Raw genomic sequence first — 12,922 nt, 5'->3', positions numbered from 1 at the left:
GAATAGCTATTATACCAGCTAACAGAGGGTTAATACAGTTAACACGCTAACATAGTATGATGAGCTGCTATGCTATTAACTGTAACCTGCTGTTAATTAGGTTAAACGYGAGCTTACATGTGCCTTAGAACATGTTAGACCACCTATGTAGCTTGCACATTTGGTTTATCACTCAAACCTAGCTGTTTCAGTTGGCTGACACCCAGATCCCTCACAAGATCTTTCAAAACACAGCCAGTCGGTTCCTTCAATAACATGTACCAAAATCAAGTGCAAGACAAGCCTAAATTCTGTAACCTCAGGAAAAATAAAAACAATCAGTGATTAAAAAAATATTATTTGAGAATTTCTGGGTGTTGAGCACARCGAATCAGGCTTGCAGTCTGACGTGTTTCCAGTCTTGTCAGTTGGCTAGGAATTTGCTTATCTCCTATGACAACAGCACTGTAGGACGGATGATGAGAGCAATGACCTCATGATCGGAGTGGAGTTGGACTCTGGCTACACTYCTGTCCTGTCCCTGTAACTTCCTCTGACGGCTGATGATAAGCTGTACTACACCACATGGATTTGGGGTGGGGAGGTTTACTTTAGAGACGCTCAGTGAAATCATCCTCCCTGTCCCACCCTKTCCTCTCCRCTCCGCTGGGAAGACAACCAGACCAAAGCACATTTTTGAAACACTATCCACCCTCCCTCCCTCGCCTGCCAGCCATACTCTATGATCTCTARCACCTCTCCCTCAGATGGGGACCAGAGAATCAAAAATACAATAACAATGAGAACAGCGTCAGCAGAATATCAAGCAGGGCCCTGGAACCGCTGGAGGATCCTGTCCGTGTAGGATGCCCCATCATGAGGCTGTGGTTGTGGGTCTGGAAGACTGTCAGAGAGCCAGCAGCATGCCAGGCAGAAAGGCCTATTAAGTGAAGGCAGATGAATGTGTTCTTCTTCTCCCCAGTTTATTGAAGCCCAACAGACCTCCCACCTCCTTTCCCCCAGAACCCACAGACAGAAAACTGGCACGGCACTCCACTAATAACATTTGGATGCTGTTCACATTGTCTTGTTCGTAACTTGTTGCGGTATGTGTTGTTGTTCTTTCTTTGATGGTGAGCCTTTCTTTTGTGCTGCCGTACCAAGGGGTATGAGTGGTGGAAGGATTACTCCTTTGACATGTTTTTGCATTAATCACAACAAAACCCCTACCCCACCCCTCTTTCTTCATCCTATTATCAAACACCCACTCAAACTGAGAATCTAAGCAGTTCATCATAATCCGTCAAGGAGTACTATCAACTTACAGTATATCAGATCATCTGTCTAAATAGCCTGTTAGACAGCCATTAACAATGACTCATTGTTATCAATAAACAAGGAACATGCTTACATTATGGCTCAAAGGATGTCCAATGTGGCACACAGATAGTCATTCTTTCAGATAATGTTGGTCTTTCCAAAAGCAACACCAACAACAACGTGTGTGGCACACACYCACGCACACACCTCCTCCTARTCCTCCCAACCCACCTTCGCCAGCGTCGGTGGGAGCCAGTGGGGTGTCACCCAAGAAGACTAGTGCACTGTTCAAGGAGGCAGCTGGACCTGCTTTTCAGAGCGCACGTGCACAGTTCACTGTGGGTGTGTCACAACAACASCCCCACCAACTGATCCKAGGTCAGTACCCTCTGACCTCTGCCAGGTGGGGATATGAAGTACACCATGATCTCTTCTTAGCCACAGTACACTAGCTTTGCCAGGGAGGCACAAACGAGTCTGTTGTACTAGGGTCTATAGTCTTCGAAAAAAAGGTGCTATCTAGAACCTAAAAGAGTTCTTTAGCTGTCCCCATTGTAGGCCCACYGACCAATAAAAAAAGAAAAGAAGCTCAGTCGGGTCTCAACTCACTGTTGAGAGTTAGAATACTAGAATACACTKAGCACAAATTATACATTTGGTTGTTCATCAGCAGTCACTCAATTAGCCCATGTCAGCTACAATGTTTTTAGATTGGTAAGTTAGCAGCCAGCTATCTAAACTTGTAATAAGATGGTCGAATTATCAACCGGGGTGGGGCCCATTGATCATCAGTAATCATTATTTAAAACTGCAAACATCCACCTTATTGGCAAAATTAGTAGAATTGCCTGAAACTAGTTATATATATTTTTTTAAATCTTCTCTTCGCCCCATGGCAAAATGTGCAGAATAGAGGAAATTAACTTTATTTTTTRCTTCTCTTTGCTGTCAACATGGGGCACTAAAATGGTGGGGGTGGTGAGTTCCATTTTGTTGTGGCTCCTCCCCCATCCCTTGCCCATCCCTGCCATAGGAGAAACATTTGAAGAACCCTATTTGCGTCCAGGTAGAACCTGGAACTAAAAAGGATTCTACCTGGAACCTAAAGGATGCTCCTATGGGGACAGTCAATGAACCTTTTTGGAACCCTTTTGTCTAAGAGTGTATGACCACTGTGAATCACATCTGCAGTAAAKAAACATTTTGTTGCTATTTTTCATAATATACAAGCTCTCTAGACTCTTGACACAACTATATCCACAAAAAMGATTTCTCGAAACATGCCAAGCCACTACTGTAGCATTGTTTTGTTAAGTTCATAAATCATCAATTATTAATACTAGTGTGCCTCCCAGTGGTCTTCCATTGATGATGCACCAGTATTTGACTACAGTTTTTCTCAGTTGCTATTAACAATTTTTGGATCTGTATTGAAACCTACAGAGTGCGAATAAGACTGTGACATTCAGGGGGTCTCTATTTTTTTTATTCTACAACAAGTCATGAGGTTTTCATCTGATTGTTAATCAAATCACTTAAAAAAGTAGGATACCTGCAAACGTTCGTCCACTCCAAAATAATTCCAACTTCCAAATAGTACACTTTTTACATGTTTTAGACCACTTTTTGCAAAACTTTAAATACAAATGTCATCAGTGAATACAAAATTCACTGCTAAAGACCTACTCCAGCCTRAMTGTGACCTGTTCATCACGTGATTTACTTGGCCTTTCACACGTGGCAGGAATAAGTGTGCTGGTTTATAGTATTTGTTTTGTTCACAGAATACTTACACATTATTTTCCATATTTCCCTCCCTTGGTTACATAATTTTTATCATAAGAGAAAAGTGTGCAATTGACCTTTCACTAAGCCCCGCCCCCCTTGGTTACTGTTGCAACCTCCGACAACATTTTCCCCTCACAATGATCTCATACTGTGGTTCTAATACACAATTAAATTAAACACAGACTACCCCTTGCTAATTAGGAAACTCTTGGYTATGATGTGGTGGACTGTCATTACAATTACTTCACGGGAACCTGGTAAAATGTTTTTATTTAGTGTYGCTAGCCACTGAATGGCTKTGAATTCACTGTCAGCATGCKGTCAAAGCTATAACCCCTTGTAGAGCMAACTAGTGCTCTCAAATKTTATCCTYATGTGGACAGCAGATGGGAGTTGAATTTATAACATTGCTAACTTAGCTAGCTAACATACACTACCTTTCAAAAGTTTGGGGTCACTTAGATATGTCATGTTTTTTGAGAAAAGCACATTTTTGTCCATAATAAATAACATTCAAATTGATCAGAAATACATTGTAGACATTGTTAATGTTGTAAATGACTATAGTAGTTGGAAACGGCTGATTTTAATGAAAATATTTTACATAGGCATACAGAGGCCATTAACAGAACCATCACTCCTGTGTTCCAAGGGCAGCGCTGTGTTAGCTAATCCAAGTTTATCATTTTAAAAGGCTAACTGATCCATTAGAAAAACCCTTTTTGCAATTATGTTAGCACAGCTGAAAACTGTTGTACTGATTAAAGAAGCAAATAAAAACTTGGCCTCTTCTTAGACTAGTTGGCATCAGCATTGGGTGGGTTCGATTACAGGCTCAAAATGGCCAGACAAAGAACTTTCCTCTGAAACTCGTCGGTCTATTCTTGTTCTGAGAAATGTAGGCTATCCATGTGAGAAATTACCAAGAAACTGAAGATCTCGCTACAACGCTGTGTAATACTCCTTCACAGAGAGCGCAAACTGGCTGTAAATCAGAATAGAATGAGGATGGAGGCCCTGGTGCAACAACTGAGCAAGAGGCAAAGTACATTAGAGTGTCTAGTTTGAGAAACAGTATGCCACACAAGTCCTCAACTGGCAGCTTCATTAAATAGTACCCGCAAAACACCAGCCTCAACGTCAACAGTGAAGAGGCGACTCTGGGATGCTGGCCCTCTGGGCAGAGTTGCAAAGAAAAAGCCATATCTCAGACTGGCCAATGAAAAGAAAAGATTAAGATGGGCAAAAGAACACAGATACTGGACAGAGGAATTACTCAGTCTAGAAGGCCAGCATCCCGGAGTCGGGATCCCAATTAGCCAACTCCAATGGGGACAGCTAGTCTTACTGGGGTCCGACACATACATTAGAAAAATACATTAGAGACAAAAGARTTTACAATTTACATTCACTTAAAAACATGAACATGTGGTGCATCTATCAGTTACACATACATGTCAGMACATACACACAACAAGTAGTTCACATGGTGGAGAGTTGTTGTGCCGTGAGGTGTAGCTTAATTTTTGGTAAATGAGACAGAGAGCTAGCTAGCTAACCAGCTGAGCTAGCAATCAATGTAACTAAAGCATAATTTCAGATTCTAAAAAAATACTCTATCAAAAGGAATCACAGTAGCAAGTAGCCTACTGTTCAATAATTTAGCCATTTAAGCATTACTTTTTTTGAAGAAAACTTTGCCATAACCCTCACTATTTTTCATGCGACTTGAACGTGAGCCTGGAGCTCTGCGATTGGTTAGCCAAAATTCTGGGGCGGGTAAATTGTGGTCATTGTTTCCTGCAATCCGTAAATACTACTGCACGAAATTCTAAATGACCCAATCAGTGTCATACCACAATATAGAGAAAGATCTGTCTAATTGTTAGGATTTTTTAACAATACTGCGGACATGCAGAGATTCAGAAAAATAAGTTGTGTTATTTCTTACTCCTAAATCATCATCTCCAGCATTGGGACCTTCRATTAGGAACTTTGCTTTGGTGTGGATTTAGGCCTASAGATTAGTATCAGTTGTGTTCCTTGTATTCACCTTTCCTTATTTCTATTGTGGATTGGGTTTCTGTGTGCCAGTGGAAAGTCTAAAAAACTATGACCAAACCAGCCTTTGTATTCAATTGGATTGTGATGATACCGATGAATGAATGTTGCATACAATGTGCTAATTTGTTGATTAAAAAAAATCWAATAATATTTCATTTGARGTGTATAAAATATTCAAAAGAGGAGAGTAATTGCCCATAATTCTGCACATTTGGATAGTTCTTCTTCCAATTTGAATCATGATTTAGTGACTGCAAAGAAAATGTGTTGATCTTCTGGGATTTTTAAAAGAGAGACTAACTTTCTGTTTTGTCTGCTTGGCTCAAGAATACAGTTGAAGTCGGAATTTACATACACCTTAGCCAAAATACATTTAAACTCAGTTTTTCACAATTCCGACATTTAACCCTAGTATAAATTCCCTGTCTTAGTCATTAGGATCACCACTTTATTTCAAGAATGTGAAATGTCAGAATAATAGTAGAGAAATGATTTATTTCAGTTTTATTCTTTCATCACATTCCCAGTGGGTCAGAAGTTTAATAAACAATTAGTATTTTGGTAGTATTGCCTTTAATGTTTAACTTGGGTCAAACATTTAGTAGCCTTCCACAAGCTTCCCACATAAGTGGGTGAATTTTGGCCCATTCCTCCTGACAGAGTTGGTGTAACTGAGTCAGGTTTGTAGCCTCCTTCTCGCACACGCTTTTTCAGTTCTGCCCACAAATTTTCAACAGGATTGAGGTCAGGGCTTTGTGATGGCCACTCCAATACCTTACTTTGTTGTCCTTAAAGCCATTTTGCCACAACTTTGAAAGTATGCTGGGGTCATTGTCCATTTGGAAGAACCCTCCTGACTGTATGTCTTGAGATGTGCGTCAATATATCCACATTATTTCCTCCTCATGATGCCATCTATTTTTGTGAAGTGCACCAGTCCCTCCTGCAAAAAGCACCCCCACAACATGATGCTGCCACCCCCGTGCTTCAGTTGGGATGGTGTTCTTCGGCTTGCAAGCCTACCCCTTTTTCCTCCAAACATAATGATGGTCAACAGTTCTATTTTGTTTCATCAGACCAGAGGACATTTCCCCAAAAGTACGATCTTTGTCCCCGTGTGCAATGCAAACCATAGTCTGGCTTTTTTTATGGCGGTTTTGGCAGCAGGCTTCTTCCTTGCTGACCGGCCTTTCAGTTATGTCGATATAGGACTCGTTTTACTCTGTGGATATAGATACCTTTGTACCTGTTTCCTCCAGCATCTTCACAAGGTCCTTTTGCTGTTATTCTGGATTGATTTGCACTTTTCGCACCAAATACATTCATCTCTAGGACACAGAATGCATCTCCTTCCTGAGCGGTGTGACGGCTGCGTGCTCCCATGTGGTTTATACTTGCTTACTATTGTTTGTCACAGGAACGTGGTACCTTCAAGCGTTTGGAAATGCTCCCAAGGATGAACCAGACTTGTGGAGGTCTAGATTACAATTCTTTCTGAGGTCTTGGCTGATTTCTTTTATTTTTTCTCATGATGTCAAGCAAAAGAGCACATGAGTTTGAAGGTAGGCCTTGAAATACATCCACAGGTACACCTCCAATGATTCAAATATGTCAATAGGCCTATCAGAAGCTTCTAAAGCCATGACATCATTTTCTGGAATTTTCCAAACTGTTTAAAGGCACAGTCAACTTAGTGTATGTAAACTTCTGACCCACTGATATTGTGATAKAGTGAATTATAAGTGAAATAATCTGTCTGTAAACAATTGTTGGAAAAATGACTTGTGTCATGCACAAAGTAGATYTCCTAACCGACTTGCCAAATCTATAGTTTGTTAACAAGAAATTTGTGGAGTGGTTGATAAACAAGTTTTAATGACTCCAACCTAAGTGTATGTAAACTTCCGACTTCAACTGTAAGTACGGTTGCAGTAATCTTTTTGCAGGCAGTCCTGTTCTTTTGATAAATGTATTTGCAATTGTGACAGTATTAAATAGTTTTGATGAATGRATTTGTTTTAAGAAGACCGCTACGTTTCGAAAACACATTTACTGTTTTGCTGGCCACYGAGTTCTTTGTCTTGCCGACTGTTTTGAAAATCGACAACATTGTTCCAAAAAATACGTGATTGAGAAAAACTGTAATGCAGCTATCACTGTACTCAAAACACATTTTCACCATTTACTGAAATTGAGAGACTTTTATAAACAAAGCATTCTCTTGACATTGTCTKGGTTCAAACAAAAACTTTGACGTGAGCTGAATAAATTATGATAAGTGTGTTTTTAGCATACTSTCGTGAGCCTCCGTTTCAATGATAGAATCTTCAATGACAGATATAACCCAACTTACTGTGCTGGAATGAAACTGGACATGAGGGAACATAAAGTATCAGATAGTCCTGCCATGTACAAGCCCATACCATCCCTTGACATTGTCCAATAACCTCTTTCAGGACACAGAGTATAGTAATGCGCAGACATTCTCTAGACAAAATGTTGAAACGTACAGTATATTAGTCCAGYCAATATGTGAAAATTGTGTTCACTTTTTCATAAAAGCATGAAACTTGGTACAGTTTGGGACCATGAACATTTTTATATATGGAGGCATCGCAAAAATGCCTCCTGGCAGCTATGGCGACAATTTTCCATTCCGCCATAACCATGTAATGTATTTTCCATCATATCTCTTGAACAAAACATTGRAACACAGAAAAAGTGATGTTTACCCCCATGTTTGGATGGTCAAGGATTACAATGGTGCCATGTAAAACATCATAAACAATTCAMATTATTATATAATGGTGGACTGCCATGGTAAGCCATGGTAAGAAATCCAATCAAATCACAGTTTCTGACAACATACACAATAGAATATTATTTCTGTGGCATACAGAGCCGACGTACAGTTGTCTGCTGGTATCTTCTTGCTCCTGGTTGTGAATGTGGATACTGCGTTCCACTGTAAATTCATGGCACATAAGAACGCCTATGACTTGTCAGGACCCCGGGACTTGGTGATTTCATGGGCACATACAGTGCCTTCATAAAGTATTCATACCTCTTGACTTATTTCACATTTTGATGTGTTACATCCTGAATTCAAAATGTATTAAATTTATATTTTTTTCTTCCCCATCTACACACCATACCCCATAATGACAAAGTWAAATTTGTTTTTAGAAATTTGTGCAAATGTATTGAAAATTAAATACAGAAATATCTAATTTACATACAGTACCAGTCAAAAGTTTGGACACACTTACTCATTCAAGGGTTTTTCTTTATTTTGACTATTTTCTACATTGTAGAATAATAGTGAAGACATAAAAACTATGAAATAACACATATGGAACCATGTAGTAACCAAAAAAGTGTTAAACAAATCAAAATATACATCAGATGGATATGCCCACCATCCCGAACCACTATTGAGAATGGTTTTGGAGATGAGATCGGACCGAGGTGAGGGAAGCAGCCAACAAGTGCTCAGTATATGTGGGTACTCCTTCAAGGCTGTTGGAAAGCATTCCAGGTGAAGCTGGTTGAGAGAATGCCAAGAGTATGCATAGCTGTCATCAAGGCAAATGGTGGCTATTTGAGGAATCTCAAATCTCATMTTGGTTACTACATGATTTTATGTGTTATTTCATAGTTTTGAAAATCCCTTGAATGAGTAGGTGTTCTAAAACCTTTTACTGGCAGTGTATTTTATATTTTATATTGTTCAAAGTAGCCACCTTTTGCCTTGATAACAGCTTTGCACATTCTTGGCATTTTCTCAACCATCTTCATGAGGTAGTCACCTGGAATGCATTTCAATTAACATATGTGCCTTGCTTAAAGTTCATTTGTGGAATTTCTTTCCTTCCTAATGCATTTGAGCCAAACAGTTGTGTTGTGAATAGGTAGGGGTTATATACAGAAGATAGCCCTATTTGGGAAAAGACCAAGTKCATAATTATGGCAAGAACATTTCAAATAAGCAAAGAGTGGAATAACTACAATGTTGTTGATTTATCCTCAGTTTTCTCCTATCACAGCCAGTAAACTCTGTAACTGTTTTAAAGTCACCATTGGCCTCATGGTGAAATKCCTGAGTGGTTTCCTTCCTCTCCGGCAACTAGGAAGGAAGAACACCTGAGTTAGGAAGGACACCTGTAGCTTTGTAGTGACTGGGTGTATTGATACACCATCCAAAGTGTAATGAATAATTTCACCATGCTCAAAGGGATATTCAGTGTCTGCTTTTTTATTTTTGTACCTCTACCACAATAGGTGCCCTTCTTTGTGAGGCATTGGAACACCTCCCTGGTCTTTGTGGTTGAATCTGTGTTTGAAATTCACTGTTCGACAGAGGGACCTGACAGATAATTGTATGTGTGGACAGTGGTGTAAAGTACTTAAGTAAAAATACTTTAAAGTACAACTGAAGTAGTTTTTGGGGGTTTCTGTACTTTACTATTTATATTTTTGACAACTTTTACTTTTGTACTTTTTATWATTTACTTTTTACTCCATAAATTTTCCCTGAGACCCAAAAGTACTTGTTACATTTCAAATGCTTAGCAGGACAGGAAAATGGTCCAATTTACACACTTGTCAAGAGAACATCCCTGGTCATACCTACGGCCTCTGATCTGGCAGACTCACTAAAGACAAATGCTTTGTTTGTAAATTATGTCTGAGTGTTGGAGTGTGCCCCTGGCTATCCGTACAMTTTAAGCAAACCAGACAGCACGGTTTTCTTGTTTAATATAAGGAATGTGAAATTAAGTACATCTACTTTTGAAACTTAAGTATATTTAAAACCAAATACTTTTAGACTTTTACTCAAGCAGTATTTTACTTGGTGACTTTCACTTTTACTTGAGTCATTTTCTTTAAGATATCTTTACTTTTACTCAAGTATGGTAATTGGGTACTTCTGCACCACTGTGTGTGGGGTACAGAGATGAGGTAGTCATTCAAAAATCATGTTAAACACTATTATTGCACACATTGAGTCAATGCAACTTAATATGTGACTTGTTCATTTCTGGGGGGAATGGCCTTAGCCCTCACCCTCCGATCCACCGGGTCCCAGACCATGGCTTACCATGGCAGTCCACCATTATATAATAATCTGAATCTCAATGGGATTGAGATCCGGGCTCTTCGCTAGTCATGGCAGAACACTGACATTCCTGTCTTGCAGGAAATCACYAACAGAATGAGCAGTATGGCTGGTGGCATTGTCATGCTGGAGGGTCATGTCAGGATGAGCCTGCAGGAAGGGTACCACATGAGGGAGGAGGATGTCTTCCCTGTAATGCACAGTGTTGAGATTGCCTGCAATGACAACAAGCTCAGTCCGATGATGCTGTGACACACCGCCCCGGACCATGACGGACCCTCCAACTCCAAATCGATCCCGCTCCAGAGTACAGGCCTCGGTGTAACGCTCAGTCCTTACGAGAATAAACGCGAATCCGACCATCACCCCTGGTGAGACAAAACCGTCACTCGTCAGTGAAGAGCACTTTTTGCCAGTCCTGTCTGGTCCAGCGACGGTGGGTTTGTGCCCATAGGCGACGTTGTGCCGTGATGTCTGGTGAGGGACCTGCCTTACAACAGGCCTACAAGCCCTCAGTCCAGCTTCTCTCAGCCTATGCGGCAGTCTGAGCACTGATGGAAGGATTGTGCGTTTCCTGGTGTGACTCGGACAGTTGTTGTTGCCATCCTGTATCTGTTCCCGCAGGTGTGATGTTCAGATGTACTGATCCTGTGCAGGTGTTGTTACACGTGGTCGCCACTGCGAGAATGATCAGCTGTCCTTCCCGACTCCCTGTAGCGCTGTCTTAGGCGTCTCACAGTACGGACATTGCAATTTATTGCCCTGGTCACATCTGCAGTCCTCATGCCTCCTTGCAGCATGCCTAAGGCACGTTCACGCAGATGAGCAGGGACCCTGGGCATCTTTCTTTTGGTGTTTTTCAGAGTCAGTAGAAAGGCCTCTTTAGTGTCCTACGTTTTCAGAACTGTGACCTTAATTGCCTACCGTCTGTAAGCTGTTAGTGTTCTTAACGACCGTTCCACAGGTGCATGTTCATTAATTGTTTATGGGTCATTGAACAAGGATGGAAACATGTTTAAACCCTTTACAATGAAGATCTGTGAAGTTATTTGGATTTTTACGAATTATCTTTGAAAGACAGAGGTCCTGAAAAAGGGGCGTTTCTTTTTTTGCTGAGTTTATTTAGGCTTGCCGTAACAAAGGGGTTGAATACTTATTAACTCGAGACATTTCAGCTTTTCATTTTCAATTAATTCATAAAAATACAGAAAAAATAATTCCACTTTSACATTATAGGTTATTGTGTGTTGGCCAGTGACCAAAACATCTCAATTTAATCAAGTTGAAATTCAGGCTGTAACACAACGAAATGTGGAACAAGTCAAGGGGTGTGAATACTTTCTGATGGCACTGTATGTACCTCAAGTGCTTTTCGGTCCCAAATGCCACCCACCACTCCTCAAATTATATTTCAGAAAATAACATTTCCATTTTGGAGCACTTCACAATTCTCCTTTATGATTGTATTAACAGTCAAGATAACATAAATCAAGCTGATTTTGAAATGTTCATGAAGAAAGCTACAGAGAAGGAGCAAGTCCTCTCACAAATGATGCTTTGGTGCAGCACATCACAAGCAAATAATGCACGTTATTTATATAGCTTTTTTTTCACAACAACCTGGCCTAAACCCCCAAAAAGCAAGCGGTAGCAATGTGGAAAGGAACAATTTAAAAAAGGTGAAAGGAACCTTCTTTAGCTGTACCGGGTTGAAGGTTGGAGTGCATATGACCATCCGGTCCAGACAAGTTGTACATTTAGACAAGAGAGTATGGTAGAGTATGTGACAGTTAATGAATCAGTTGTTCATTTAGGAAATATTCATGGCATGGATGACCAACAGGGTCATAGTAGATGAGAGTGTGCAAGACCCTCTAGCCAGAGAGTTGTCCACATAGGTCAACAAAGATCTCCTATTCTATATTTCAATCCACTTCATCACTATTGGGACATAAGTCCATAATGAGTCTATARCTGGGCATTCTGAGAATGTGGCCAAGCCATCAGAGTCAGAGGCCAATCAGAGGCCAAGCCATGTGCTGTGACATTTTGGCAACTGGTCTTTTTGTATAGCTTACTGAAGTATATTTTATTAGTCCAGAAGACGCAGCAGATTCTCTTGAGACAACCTCTGGAAAAAGACTCCACCCTTSTCATGTCAMTCTTGACAACAGGGCAACACTRCAATCCATACAAAAGAACAGATTTGAGGTTGGACACTTAGGTTGGAGTCAATAAAACTCGTTTTTCAACCAGTCCACAAATTTCTTGTTAACAAACTATAGTTTTGGGAAGCCGGTTAGGACATCTACTTTGTGCATGACACAAGTAATTTTCCCAATATTTTTTTAAAGACAGATTATTTCACTTATAATTCACTGTATCACAATTCCAGTGGGTCAGAAGTTGACATACTCTAAGCTGACTATGCCTTTAAACAGCTTGGAAAATTCCAGAAAATTATGTCATGGCTTTAGAAGCTTCTGATAGGCTAATTGACATCATTTGAGTCAATTGGAGGTGTACCTGTGGATATACTACCTTCAAACTCAGTGCCTCTTTGCTTGGCATCAAATGGGAAAATGAAAAGGAAATCAGCCATGAGCCTCAAGTAAAAAATGTGTAGACTTCCACAAGGTTTGGTTCATCCTT

This window comes from Salvelinus sp. IW2-2015, linkage group LG20 (assembly GCF_002910315.2).
Source record: "Salvelinus sp. IW2-2015 linkage group LG20, ASM291031v2, whole genome shotgun sequence".
NCBI classification, from domain to species: Eukaryota; Metazoa; Chordata; class Actinopteri; order Salmoniformes; family Salmonidae; genus Salvelinus; species Salvelinus sp. IW2-2015.
The sequence above is the reverse complement of the archived record's forward strand: the minus strand, read 5'-3'. Positions refer to the sequence as shown.